The following is a 12,160-nucleotide window of genomic DNA, read 5'->3' as shown; positions in this document are numbered from 1 at the left end:
GCAAACGCAATATGACATGCGTTCCATTCGAAGAGCGGTTTGCCAGACCAACCGACCATCTGGGGTGCGACGCGAATGCGACGGGCATGCTGTATACTGTACTCCGTAAATGTGTACCGCCATTTTCTTGATGCTTTGCTCCATGGCGCAATCCATGGATACAAAATTAGTATATTGTACTATTTAAAAGTTGAGGGTGGGGCTTTTCCCATGCGGTAGGCGGGGTAGTTCTGCCTAGTCGGTTCGACAGAGACGCGAGAAGATGAGGGAGTAGGTTGCTGCAAACGTAGGGCTGTGTGAGTTGACAGCGAGTTACTGCTGGACAGGTGGGGCCCAGTGCTTTGACTTTCCATTATCATTTTAACTGTGGCGCTACGATCGGTGTGAGTCTCCTGATTCCTGACCACCTCCATACAGGTGCCTCTGCCGATGCTCCACCATGTAGAGGCTTGCTCTTGCTTGAGATCCCACTCCTCCACTTTTTCCTTGCCTCTTTCCCCCACATATGCAAAAATGCCATGTAAAGCAGGCTTATAGCCCACTATTGTACTTGATCCTACAGGTGCTAAGCCTTCCATATAGGCATAAAGTCTGATGTGGCAAGTTAATTAAGAAGAGAGAGACTAGTTTGGTGACCCTAGGAAGAAATGTGCTAAGCGCGTGTACCTAGATGAAGCAAACTTAGCAACAAAAAACTAAGCACCTATGCGTGTACCTAGATGAAGCCATTTAATTCCCATAGCACCTCATCTAAGCAGCATTTCATTGGAAGAGGTCACTCCTTGGCAAATGCAATAAATAGTACGAAGAAAGAGATAGACAGAAGTAAACAAAAAATACTCTTATAGCCAACCTTATAGCTAACCTTGTTGTAGTATGAGTGACTAAGTGATGACTATGTATGACATGCCAACATCAGATAGCCTAACGCACCGTGTTAAATCTCCAAGGGCGTCGTGGTAGGCGCAACGATGATACGGGCTGTTGGGAGCCCTTGGATCTAAGATCGAACGGTCGCATGCTAAGTTGCTGAAAATTTGTAGAATAACCCTCCAGGATAGGACATTCACCCATAGGTCTAGAATCACGCCATGCAACCGTTCGATCTTAGATCCAAGGGCTCTTGGAAGCTTCGTATCACCTGTAATTTTCCCGACGCTTGACATGACATCGAAAGCCATTTAATTGGGCATTGAGTAGACATGACATCTAATTGGGCCCCCATAGTACTGTGCATGAATCCATTTATCCACCAGGCAAGCCGCTACCCTGCCGTTTGCATGCCACCCGCTCGGCATTTTTACAATCGATAAACTGCTCCTAGTCGTCCCGTCCTTTCATGTTATGGCAGTTCCACTAATCCTAACCCTCCTCCCAAATCCATGGTGTCCGAAATCTTCATGGTCGGCGGTGAGTACAAGGTTAGAACCATCACCGGCGATGAGTTTGACGTCATCTACACCCGTTCTTCCACGATGGTGAAAGGATGCCCTGATCGCTCCAGACGCATGTTCGAAAACTCAAATCATGAGTGGGTCACTGGGCTAGATGTTGAGTACACCACGGTCCTGGTAAAAGAGAAGAATATAAAGGAGGAAGAGAGGAAGAAGCCTGCCGTGATCCAGGTTTGTGTGCATGACTTATGCTTGGTCTAGCACATATGCCCTGCCGACGTTGAGTGCGAGGAATTTAAGAAGTTCCTCAAGGGCGGCCGAGTCAAATTCGTTACTGTAGACTTTACGAACGATGAAAGAGTCCTGGAATGGATAGGCCTCGTTGTAGGCAAACCCTTCGACCTCCAGAAAAATGGGCTATTTTCCTCCCGTGATAAGCCTTCAATGCTGACCCTGGCAGGAGCCATGGTTCATCCTTCGTACGGCAAACTGAAGAAATCTCTGCACATGTTTCATCGTGCATGGCAGTGGAATGTACTAGATATAGACCACATCCACTATGCTGCAATGGATGGCTACCTTTGTTTCAATATCTACAAGGGTTGGATGAAGAGCAAGAGCCAAGTGTGTGTTTCAAGCAAAGAAGTATCGCCCAAGAGGAAGATGGACAAGGACGAAGTTGAGGACGTGGACGAGGACTCTGAGTAAGGTGGCAGTGACGTAGCTCATGGTGGTTATAATGAAGTGTCTACTGGATTAGTATCTTAGTTTGATTTCTGGTGTGCTTAGTTTTATTTGAGGGTTGTGTTGTGTTGAGCCCCCAGCAGAACTATGTTATGTGTCTTCTCGTTACTTTAACTCTTCAGTATGTACATACTAGTATTTCTTACAGTTCATCTTTTAGTTGGTATAGTACTACAACTACCACTCATTTCTTCACATTATATATGTACAATATATATGGCCAACATCATATAGCCAGCAGTTTAGTTGTCAAAGAATTTCAGGGGGCTTAGTTTTGTCAAAGAATTTCAGGGTGCTTAGTTTTATTTGACGGGTGTGTTGTGCTGGACACCATTATTGTGACTCAGATCTCTTTTGCCATGTTATAATGACATAAATACCGATGGACCAACATGCCAGATATCCCTCTATCTCACTACAATAAAATAAAGTCTGGGGCCTACTTGATCCCAATAGCGTTCATATTTTCCTGTAAAATTGTTCACTTGGTTACTCCTAACAAGTGGGGCCACACTTATCATTGTGAGAATCGGCTTATTTTTGTCATGTAACATGGTCAACGGGTCTGACGTGAAAATCACAATGTCTAATTGCATTTTTGAGCAGGCATCTCACAGATCGACGACATTTTTGAGTAGTTGTAACTTCTAATGGCAAACCTAAGTAGTGATACACAAACTAGTGGCATAAATAATAAGAACCCAAGAATTAAATAGGTATGCTAATTTCTTTAATAGAATTTAGCACCCCATTTAAGCACGTACTAGCTTTTTTAATATTACCATATGAATAATTTGGCAACAAGCACTCTCTATATGTACCACCTTTTTTCTTTAATTTCATCTTGTTAGTTTTGCTCCATGGTGCAATCCATCGATCCTACTACTATACAAAAGTATACATTTTTTAAAAGGCCAGAGGGCGGGGCAGTCTATCTATGTCGATTTCAAGAGGGGCGAGGGCCTTTGTGATTTGATAGCTCATTATTGCTGGAAGGCAGGTCCTTTTGATTTGACTGCTCGTATAAATATGCCGACGACCTGAGGAGGAGCAAAGAACTGTGCGGTATACTCAAGTTTTCCACTGGAGTACGACGGAGGAGCACGAAACACGGCAGCCCAGTGCCATATCTCTACTCTTATTATATATTAATAGCAAGAGGAATTGTTCTATTGGCGATAAAGAATGATCTAATTTGCTTGTCATCTCATTTTTAGCATTGTTCTATTCATGCCTCGCAGCGATGGAGACTTCTGGTTGTGGCTTCGGTTGATTGTCACGACCAAGCATTCTAAAACTAGTGATAAATCAATTACCATATTTTTCCAAACGACCAAGTATTTTTTACAGGAAAACAATACATATAGATGGAGCGATTGTCAAGGTTGCAAACAGACATAGCGTTGCAAGTTCACTGCAGCAGCAACCGACGAGGTCACTGCCTCGCTGGCGGGGAAAGAGGAAGCTCACCTCGCCTACGATGCATGCCCTGATGCCTAGCAGCGCCGCCGCAACTGGTCTCGGGATTTGGCTTCTCCTACCACCCATTTGAACAGTTGCACCGGCTGCTCATGCCATTGCACAGGCTTGCGCGTTCTTTCCTCCGCAGTCGACTCCGTGAATATGATCTCTGCCATTAGCCCTAGCTCGAAATCAACGCGGCGCTGCCAGATGCTGACATCCCTCAGCATCTCTCCCCTGAGATCGACTTGCGCCTCCGCCTTGTGCTGCGCCAGGCGCATCTCCTTGGAACTTCTCTCCAATCGATGCGACGCTTCCTCGATCCGATTTTGCCCTTGCTGCCCACCACCTGAAACGCAACCCATGTCCTCCGGCACCACCGATCTGTGATTCTAGAGCAATGGATACCCTCTAAAACACATGTGGGTTTCGCTCAAAGGCGGTAGTGCTACGGGCCGCAGCGAGAGGGTAGCCCGCGGGATCCTGGGATCGAAGGGATTATCCATGGCGGGATCTGGTGGGCTAGGCGGGGAGGCGAGCCTAGGTGCTGGGAGAGCCCTACGAGGCTAAGATAAAGATAGTACTACTCCACTCCGTCCATATTTAAATACAAAGGCCACCAACAGTAGCCCTGGCAAAAATTGATCATGCCTCCTGCGTCCTGGTTTATTGGCCCCTTTTTTGTGCCACTTTTTATGACATGCATAAATATTATGTTACTTACAAATATGGTCAAAAATTGGCACAAAATATGAAGGACACCAATGGAAGTACTGGCACCCCATGATTTAACTACTCGCATGCGCGCAGTGGAGTAGTAATGTCTTTCTTCCGCCCTGACGTCCACTCAATTTGCATGGGTGTCGGATTTCGAGTTCCGGCAGACCCTTGAGGTTGGAACACTGGGGTGCGCACGGAGATTTCGCCTCCTACCAACCTGCATCCCTCAGCCTCGCTAAGATTTAAGCTACGGAAAGAACAACACAAGAGACACAGGGTTTATACTGGTTCGGGCCACCGTTGTGGTGTAATACCCTACTCCAGTGTGTGGTGTGGTGGATTGCCTCTCGGGCTGATGATGATGAACAATACAAGGAAGAACAGCCTCGCGAGCGTCTGTTCTTGGCTGGGGCGATGAACTGCTGGGAGGAGTTCAGTCACCCTTCTCTCTCTCTCTCTCTCTCTCTTATCGATCGTTGATGCCCCTCAACCTCTCTCTCGGATTTCGATCCCCCCTCCTACTATGGTGGCTAGTCCTATTTATAGAGGCCCTGGTCCTCTTCCCAAATATCAAGCGGGAAGGGAGCCAACAATGGCGGGCTAATTCGAAGGGGGACAGCTAGTACCAGCTATCCTAACAAAAGTAGTCTTCGCCTGCACAAAGCTCTGGCGGTGACGCCGTCTTGGGCTCCACGATGACCTCTGTCTTGTAGTCCTCCTAGTCTTGGTCTTGTTGCACCGAAATGGCAACCTTTGCCTGATGCCTCAGTACTCTGCGGCTGCGCTTGCCCCCTTTGCACCAAAGAGGAAAGGAGGACACTGCGCGGGCTGGCACCCGCCTGGCGCCCTTGGTCGTCATGGCTTGCGTCACGGGCACCTCGTGAGGTACCCCGCCTTGATCTCTCCGCCTCCTCGCGAGCCAGCCTGATAAGGCCATGCCTAAGGAAGCTCCGCGTCATCCGCCCCGCGAGGCTTGGCCCCTCGCGAGGGTATTGGGTCTGTGTTGATGAAGATGGGCCATGCTGGGGCCCCCTTTGAGCCACGCCGCAGGCCGCAGGCAGGCAAGTCTGGGGACCCCCGTTCCCAGAACGCCGACAGTAGCCCCCGGGCCCAAGGCGCGCCCGGGCTTGGCCGTGCAGGGAGGTGAAAGGGCAAGAGCGAAGCGCCGCGGGCCCTAACAGCCTGCGGCCTTAGGCGTCGCGTGGCGGTTGATTGGACGTGGGCGTCTCCACTTCCCCATGGCGCCTCGGCAACTGCACGGATTGGACAAGTCCCTGCATGCAAAGCGGGTCATAATTACCTGCGATCGTGGGGGTCGTCGGTTGGCCCTCGCCAGCTATAAGTACGGATCGGCGCGCGCCCTTCCAGTTCATCTCCCCTTGCTTCTCCTTCTTCTTCATGGCCCCGTCGAGGAGGTTCTCGGCCATAGAGAAGGGGAAGGTCACCAGGTTGAGCATGCCTCTCCCCCGCCCAAGCGCGGCCGAGGGCGCCCTCGCAAACATCCTATGGCCACCACGGCAGCTCCCCGCGGCCGTGGAGACGATTTCCAGCACGGTGACGGGCGGACTGCTGCGTCCGGGGGGCGCGCTCCGGTCGCACGTCCCCCTAGGCCGCGCTTTCGCGCTGCAGAGGTGCTGCCGGAGTTCGCCGTGTGGTCGGCGGAGCCGACTAGCACCCGGCTTCCACTTCCTCGCTTCCTCCTCGGCGAGCTCCCGGCCGGCGCCCTGGGCGGCCTCTGGCTTCAGGCCAACGGCTGCTGCAGCCGGGCCTCATGTGCTTCACTAGAGGTCTCCGCAGCCAGGAGCCTGGCCCTGGCCCACGGTTGGCAGACGTTTGCCCGCGCGCGTGGCCTGGGCCGTCGGTGCACCCTGCACTTCAAGTTTGATGGCGATGCCACCCTCTACGTGAGGGTGTTTGGGGAAGATGGTCGCCGCGCAGGGTGCTGCCCCGAGGACGACGACCGCGGCCGGGAACCCAGCTCCGGCGATGATGGAGAGGACAGCGCTCGCGTGACTGGCGGCGCTCAGGGTTCCCCAAGCTTCTCCGGTTCTTCTTCAGGCAGCGACTCCTGTAGCGGTGGCCGCGGTCAGCCTCCACGCCGTCGTATCTGCTTGGGAGGTGGTAGCGTGTCCGCCCGCCGTCACGCCCCGGTGAAGCGCGAGAGGGAGTCTGCCTGAGCCCCGGAGGCAGCTCGAGTATTCCCTGCAGGCCGGTGTGAGGCGAGCTGCGCCTGATTTGTTCTTTCTTTTCCTTTTTCCTGCGCAAAAAGACAGTAGTGTGGAGCCCCATGGGGGCGTGTTTGGGTTATTGCTGTTAATCATCGTTTTGCTTCTGTTATTGTGCCTTCCGGCTACGTGCCCGTGCGTGGATAGTTCCCGGCCCCAGCCGTGGGGGGCGACCGACCCAGGCCATGTGTTCGTGTCGCGGTGCCCGTGGGGCACGGACTAGAGGGGTGCTCCTGTAATGGACCCAGGTTGCGAACCCTTTGAACGACTAGGACAGGAACACTCGCGAGGGCGCTCGGCTGCCCCCTCCCTCGCGAGGCCTTGCATAAGAGAACTCGAGGCAGGAGAGCGAAAAGTCGAAGAACCACAAGACAAAGACGGCAACATCTTCAATAAAACTTTGAATGAGAAGGAACAAGCCAACTGCGGAAAGCAAATGAAAAGCCGCGTCCGGCGCCTAATCTAGTCTTCGATGTCTTCTCACCAGCACGGAGCTAAGTGCTGCCACTGGGCGTGGGAGGGAGCCCCAGGGGCTGAGGCCCGCGCTCCTGAGACTCCGGGGCGTGTACATCCCCAACTCATTATTATGTGAGAGTGTCACGGGCGGCGAGCCTCACAGGCGTTGGCCTTCTTCACAGGCTCCGGGCATTTTCCAAAACGCGATAGCTTCACAGGCATTCGCCTTCTTCACAGGCTCCGGGCCTTTTCCAAAACGTGACAGCTTCACACACATTCGCCTCCTTCACAGGCTCTAGGTCTTTTCCAAAATGCGACAGCTTCACAGGCATTCGCCTTTTTCATAGGCTCGGGGCCTTTTCCAAAACGCGACAGCTTCACAGGCATTCGCCTTCTTCACAGGCTCCGGCCTTTTCCAAAACGCGGCAGCTTCACAGGCATTCGCCTTCTTCACAAGCTCCGGGCCTTTGTCAAAACGCAACAGCTTCACAGGCATTCGCCTTCTTCACAGGCTCTGGGCCTTTTTAGGGGTAGAACCTCCGGAGGTGCTGGATGTTCCATGCGTTCTGGACTGGCACCCCCTCCTGAGTCTCCAAGCATGCGGAGCCGGGCCTGGAAACATGAACAACTTTGAACGGGCCCTCCCACATGGGAGAGAGCTTGTGCAGCCCCTCCCTGGAGAGAACCCGCCTGAGCACGAGGTCTCCTACCTCGAGAGTTCTGGGACGGATGTTGCGGCAGTGATATCGCCGCAGCGCTTGTTGGTACCTCGCCGCTCGCAGCGCGGCTTCTCGGCAACGTTCCTCCCCCAGCACGAGGTCCATCCTCCGCATGGCGTCCTGCTGCGCCTCGTCGAACGCCAGGACCCGCGCGGAGCGACGTCTGACCTCGTGAGGGAGGACCGCTTCGGCTCCGTAGACCAGGAAGAACGGGGTCTCTCATGTCAGCTTGGTCGCGGTTGTGCGGATGGACCACAACACGGACTGAAGCTCGTCGTACCAACCTCTGCCACAGGCCTCCAGCTTCTTCTTGAACGTCCTGGTCTTGAGGCCCCTCAGGACCTCCGCGTTGGCTCGCTCGGCCTGGCCGTTGCTTCAGGGGTGCGCCATCGAAGCGTAGCATATCTGCGTTCCAAGGTTAGCATAGTATGTTTTGAAGAGGTTACTGGTGAACTGCGAACCGTTGTCCGTGATGATGCGGTTCGGCACCCCGAACCGGCTCACGATGCCCTTGATGAACTTGACCGCGGAACCCGCGGGAATGGTGCGGACAGCCTCTACTTCAGCCCACTTGGTGGACTTGTCCACGGCGACGTAGAGGTAGTGGTAGCCCCCTGGCGCCCGAGGAAACGGGCCCAAGATGTCCAGCCCCCAGACTGCGAATGGCCACGAAAGGGGTATAATCTGCAGGCCTCCTGCTGGCTGATGGATCTGCTTGGCGTGGAACTGGTAGGCCTCACAAGCTTTCACTAGTTCGACAGCGTCATTGAGTGCGGTGGGCCAATAAAACCCACTGCGGAACGCCTTGCCGACGAGGGTCCGTGATGATGAATGATGTCCACGGTCTCCGCCATGTATATCTTCCAGCAGTTCCTTCCCTTGCTCCCTGGAGATGCAGCGCAGGGATACATCGTTTGGTCGCTTCCGGTAGAGCTCTCCATCCTTGATGCAGTATGTCGTGGCCTAGCGTGCCACTCGCTCCGCTTCCTCCTCCTTCTCCGGCGGGGTCCCTTGCGTTAAGTAACTCCGGAGCTCCGTGATCCAGCATCCCTCCCGAGGTTCCATCGTTAGGAGCAGGCGTGCTCCTGAGGCCGGGCCACAGGCCAGAGCTCCTGAGGCAGGTGGCTGGGGGAGCTCCTCCCGAGGCTGAGCCGTGTTTGACATTGACGGCAGGGCTGAGGGCTTGAAGAGCCGCTCCTCGAAAATGCCAGGCTCCTAAGGTAACCGCCTGGACGCCCGTTTGGCGATGTCGTCGGCCTCCTGATTGGTGCCACGGGGCACATGCTGCAACTCCAACCCCCAGAACTGCTTCTCCATCCTGCGGACCTCCGCAAGGTAGGCTTCCATGTGCTCATCTTTCGGCTCATACACCTTGTTGGAGAAATTGACAAGGAGCTGCGAATCGCCCTTGATGGTGAGGCGTTTCACTCCCAGGGCAGCTGCGGCCTTCAAGCCCGCTATTAAACCTTCATACTCCACTATGTTGTTGGAGACCTTTTCACCTTGCTGGAAACAGAGCTGCACAGCGTAGTAGAGCTTGTCCTGAGTGGGCAATATAAGCACCGCCCCAGCCCCAGCGCCATGCCTGGAGAACGCCCCATCAAAGTACGTGACCCAGCCTTCTGGCGCCTTGCATCCCGGGGAGAGGGACCGATCCTCGTCGGCCTTGAGGCCTGGTGCCTCCGTCCATTCTGCCACAAAATCTGCCAACGCTGCTCCCTTGATGACCCTGGTCGTGCTGAATTCGAGCTGAAACGCTTGCAGTTCTATGTTCCACTTAGCGACCCTTCCAGCTGAGTTAGGGCTCCTGAGCACTCTCTCCAGGGGTATGACGAGACGACCTTGATGGGGTGACCCTGAAAATAGTGCCGCAGCTTGCGCGAGGCCACCAGTAGCGCGAGGAGGAGTTTCTGAGGCATGGGGTACCGTGCCCTCGCATCCCGCAACACCGTGCTGACGAAGTACACTGGGTGCTCAACGAGGTTGGGTGCGTCAGTGCTGGCGGCTCCCTTCGGAGACCCTGGCGCCTCTTGAGGCGATGAGGCCTCCTGAGGCTAGCCATCTGGGAGAGGGGACTCTTCCGCCTCCGGTGCACTCCTCTGCCGTGCCTGATCCTCCTCAGCCGCGGTGGCGATTTCTGTGGGCCTTCCTTGTTCCTGTTCTGCCTTGTCCCGGGCTGCTGCCGTGGTTTTGATTCGACGCTCCTCTCTAACCGCCACCAGGGCTGCGCTGGCGGAGTAGGGAGTGGCGGCGAGGTAAAGCACCAGGGGCTCTTGAGGGCGAGGGGCCACCATGATCGGTGGGCTGGTCAGGTATCTCTTGAGATCCTGGAATGCCTTGTCGGCCTCTTCAGTCCACTCAAAGGGCCCCTTTTTCTTCATTAGCTGGAAGAAGGGCAGCGCTCGTTCCCCCAACTTGGAGATGAAGCGCCCAAGCGCGGTCACGCGCCCAGTGAGCTTCTGCATTTCTCTGAGGGTCTTTGGCGGGCTCATGTCTTCCATCGCCTTGGCCTTTTCCGGGTTAGCGTCGATGCCTCGGTGGGACATGAGGAAACCCAAGAGCTTGCCCGAGGGGACTCTGCACACACTTCTCTGGGTTGAGCCATAGGTTCAGTGCGTGAGGCTCGCAAAGGTTTCCTCCAGGTCTTGTATCAGGGTCCTGGCCTCCCGAGACTTTGCTACAATGTCATCGACGTAAGCTTCAACATTCTTCCCGAGCTGCGGGCCCAAGGTGATGTGCATCAGCCGCTGAAAGGTCGCCCCTGCATTACGCAACCCGAATGGCATGCATGTGTAACAGTACACCCCACACGGGGTTAGAAAAGCTGTCTTTTCAACGTCTTCTACCGCCATCTTGATCTGGTGATACCCAGAGAAGGCATCCAAGAAGCATAGCAGGTCACATTCCGCGGTAGAATCGACGATCTGGTCGATGCGGGGGAGCAGGAACGGATCTTGCGGGCATGCTTTGTTGAGGTTGGTGAAGTCGACACACATGCGCTCCTTCCCTCCCTTCTTTGGCACAACGACAGGGTTGGCCAACCAATCCGGGTATCGGACCTCGCGAATGAACCCTGCAGCTTCTAATTTGCGGGTCTCTTGGACGATGAAGGCCTGCTTTTCTGTGGACTGCCACCTGGCCTTCTGCTTCACAGGGCGCACGTTGGGGCACACGTTGAGGTGATGCTCGATTACACTCCTAGGGATCCCTGCCAACTGGTCAGGCTCCCAAGCGAATACCTTCTTGTTTGCGCGCAGGAACCCGACCAGGGCCTCCTCCTGCTCGGGTTCGAGGTTGGCACCTATGGTGAAAGTGGCGTTGGTGGACCCGTCCTCATCGATGGGTATCTGCTTGGTTTCTGCCTTGTCTTGGGTGAACAACTGTTTCTTCTTGGCGGGTGCAGCCCCCTTGGGCTCGGGGGTCTCCAAGTCGGCGGGTTGTGCCGATGCCGCCGTCTTGAAGGCGAGCTTGAGCACCCGCAGCGCGTCTCCGGTGTCCCCGTGCACGGTGAGGACACCACTGCTCCCGGGCATCTTCATGAAGTTGTACGCCGGGTGCGTCACGGCCATGAACTAGGCCAGCGCTAGGTAGCCGAGGATGGCGTTGTAGGGGAGGCCGATGGGGGCGATGTCGAAGTCGACCAGCTCCGTGCGGAAGTTATTGTAGGTGCCGAAGGTTACTGGGAGCCGGATCTGTCCCAAGGAGCTGGATGACCCGCCCCCAACGTCTGAGAAGGGCCGGATAGGTTGCAGCCGTTCCAGGGGTATGCAGAGGAGGTTGAAGGCCTCGACTGAGAGCACGCTGAGGCCCGCACCGCCATAGATGAGAGTTCTGGTGACGGCCACTTGGCAGATGGTGGGGGTGCACAGCATGGGGAGCGCACCCGAGCAGGCCGAGTTGGAGGGGTGGTCCTCCGAGCTGAAGGTCAGGCCGGCCTTGGGTGCCGCCCGGTCCAGGAGAGCCCCCTGCCGCGTGGAAGCGGCACTGACCCGGCGGATGAACGGCTTGATGTGGTGACTTGTAGGCGGCGCCTGCGAGCCGCCCAGGAGGGCCACGATGACCGGGGGTGTTGGTGTAGCGCGATGGGCGGGGAAGAGGCTGCGGGGATCTTCCCAGGAGGCCATAGAGGCTGCCGGCAGGTGGGGCAGCCATGTGTGCGGAGCGCCGGTGAGGGCCATGGGGAGCCAGTTGGCCATGACCCTATCATCACCTCCGGCTTTGGGGAGGACCTCCTCGCTTGCCAGCAAGAAGGCCAGCGGATCTGTCGCGCCGCCATAGCGCGGCGGCGTCGTTGGCTTGAACTTGTCCGGCCACCGTACCCGTTGCAGGGCTGGGGCCAGGGCTCGGAGCCCCCTGGCCCCTGTGCTGGCGCCGGCGGCCAGAGCGGGCGACACGCTACTCATCGTGAGGCAGGCCGTGGCGGTGGTGGAAGAGAAAACTC

This window comes from Triticum aestivum, chromosome 1A, assembly GCF_018294505.1.
Source record: "Triticum aestivum cultivar Chinese Spring chromosome 1A, IWGSC CS RefSeq v2.1, whole genome shotgun sequence".
NCBI classification, from domain to species: domain Eukaryota; kingdom Viridiplantae; phylum Streptophyta; class Magnoliopsida; order Poales; family Poaceae; genus Triticum; species Triticum aestivum.
Note: the sequence above shows the minus strand (reverse complement) of the source record.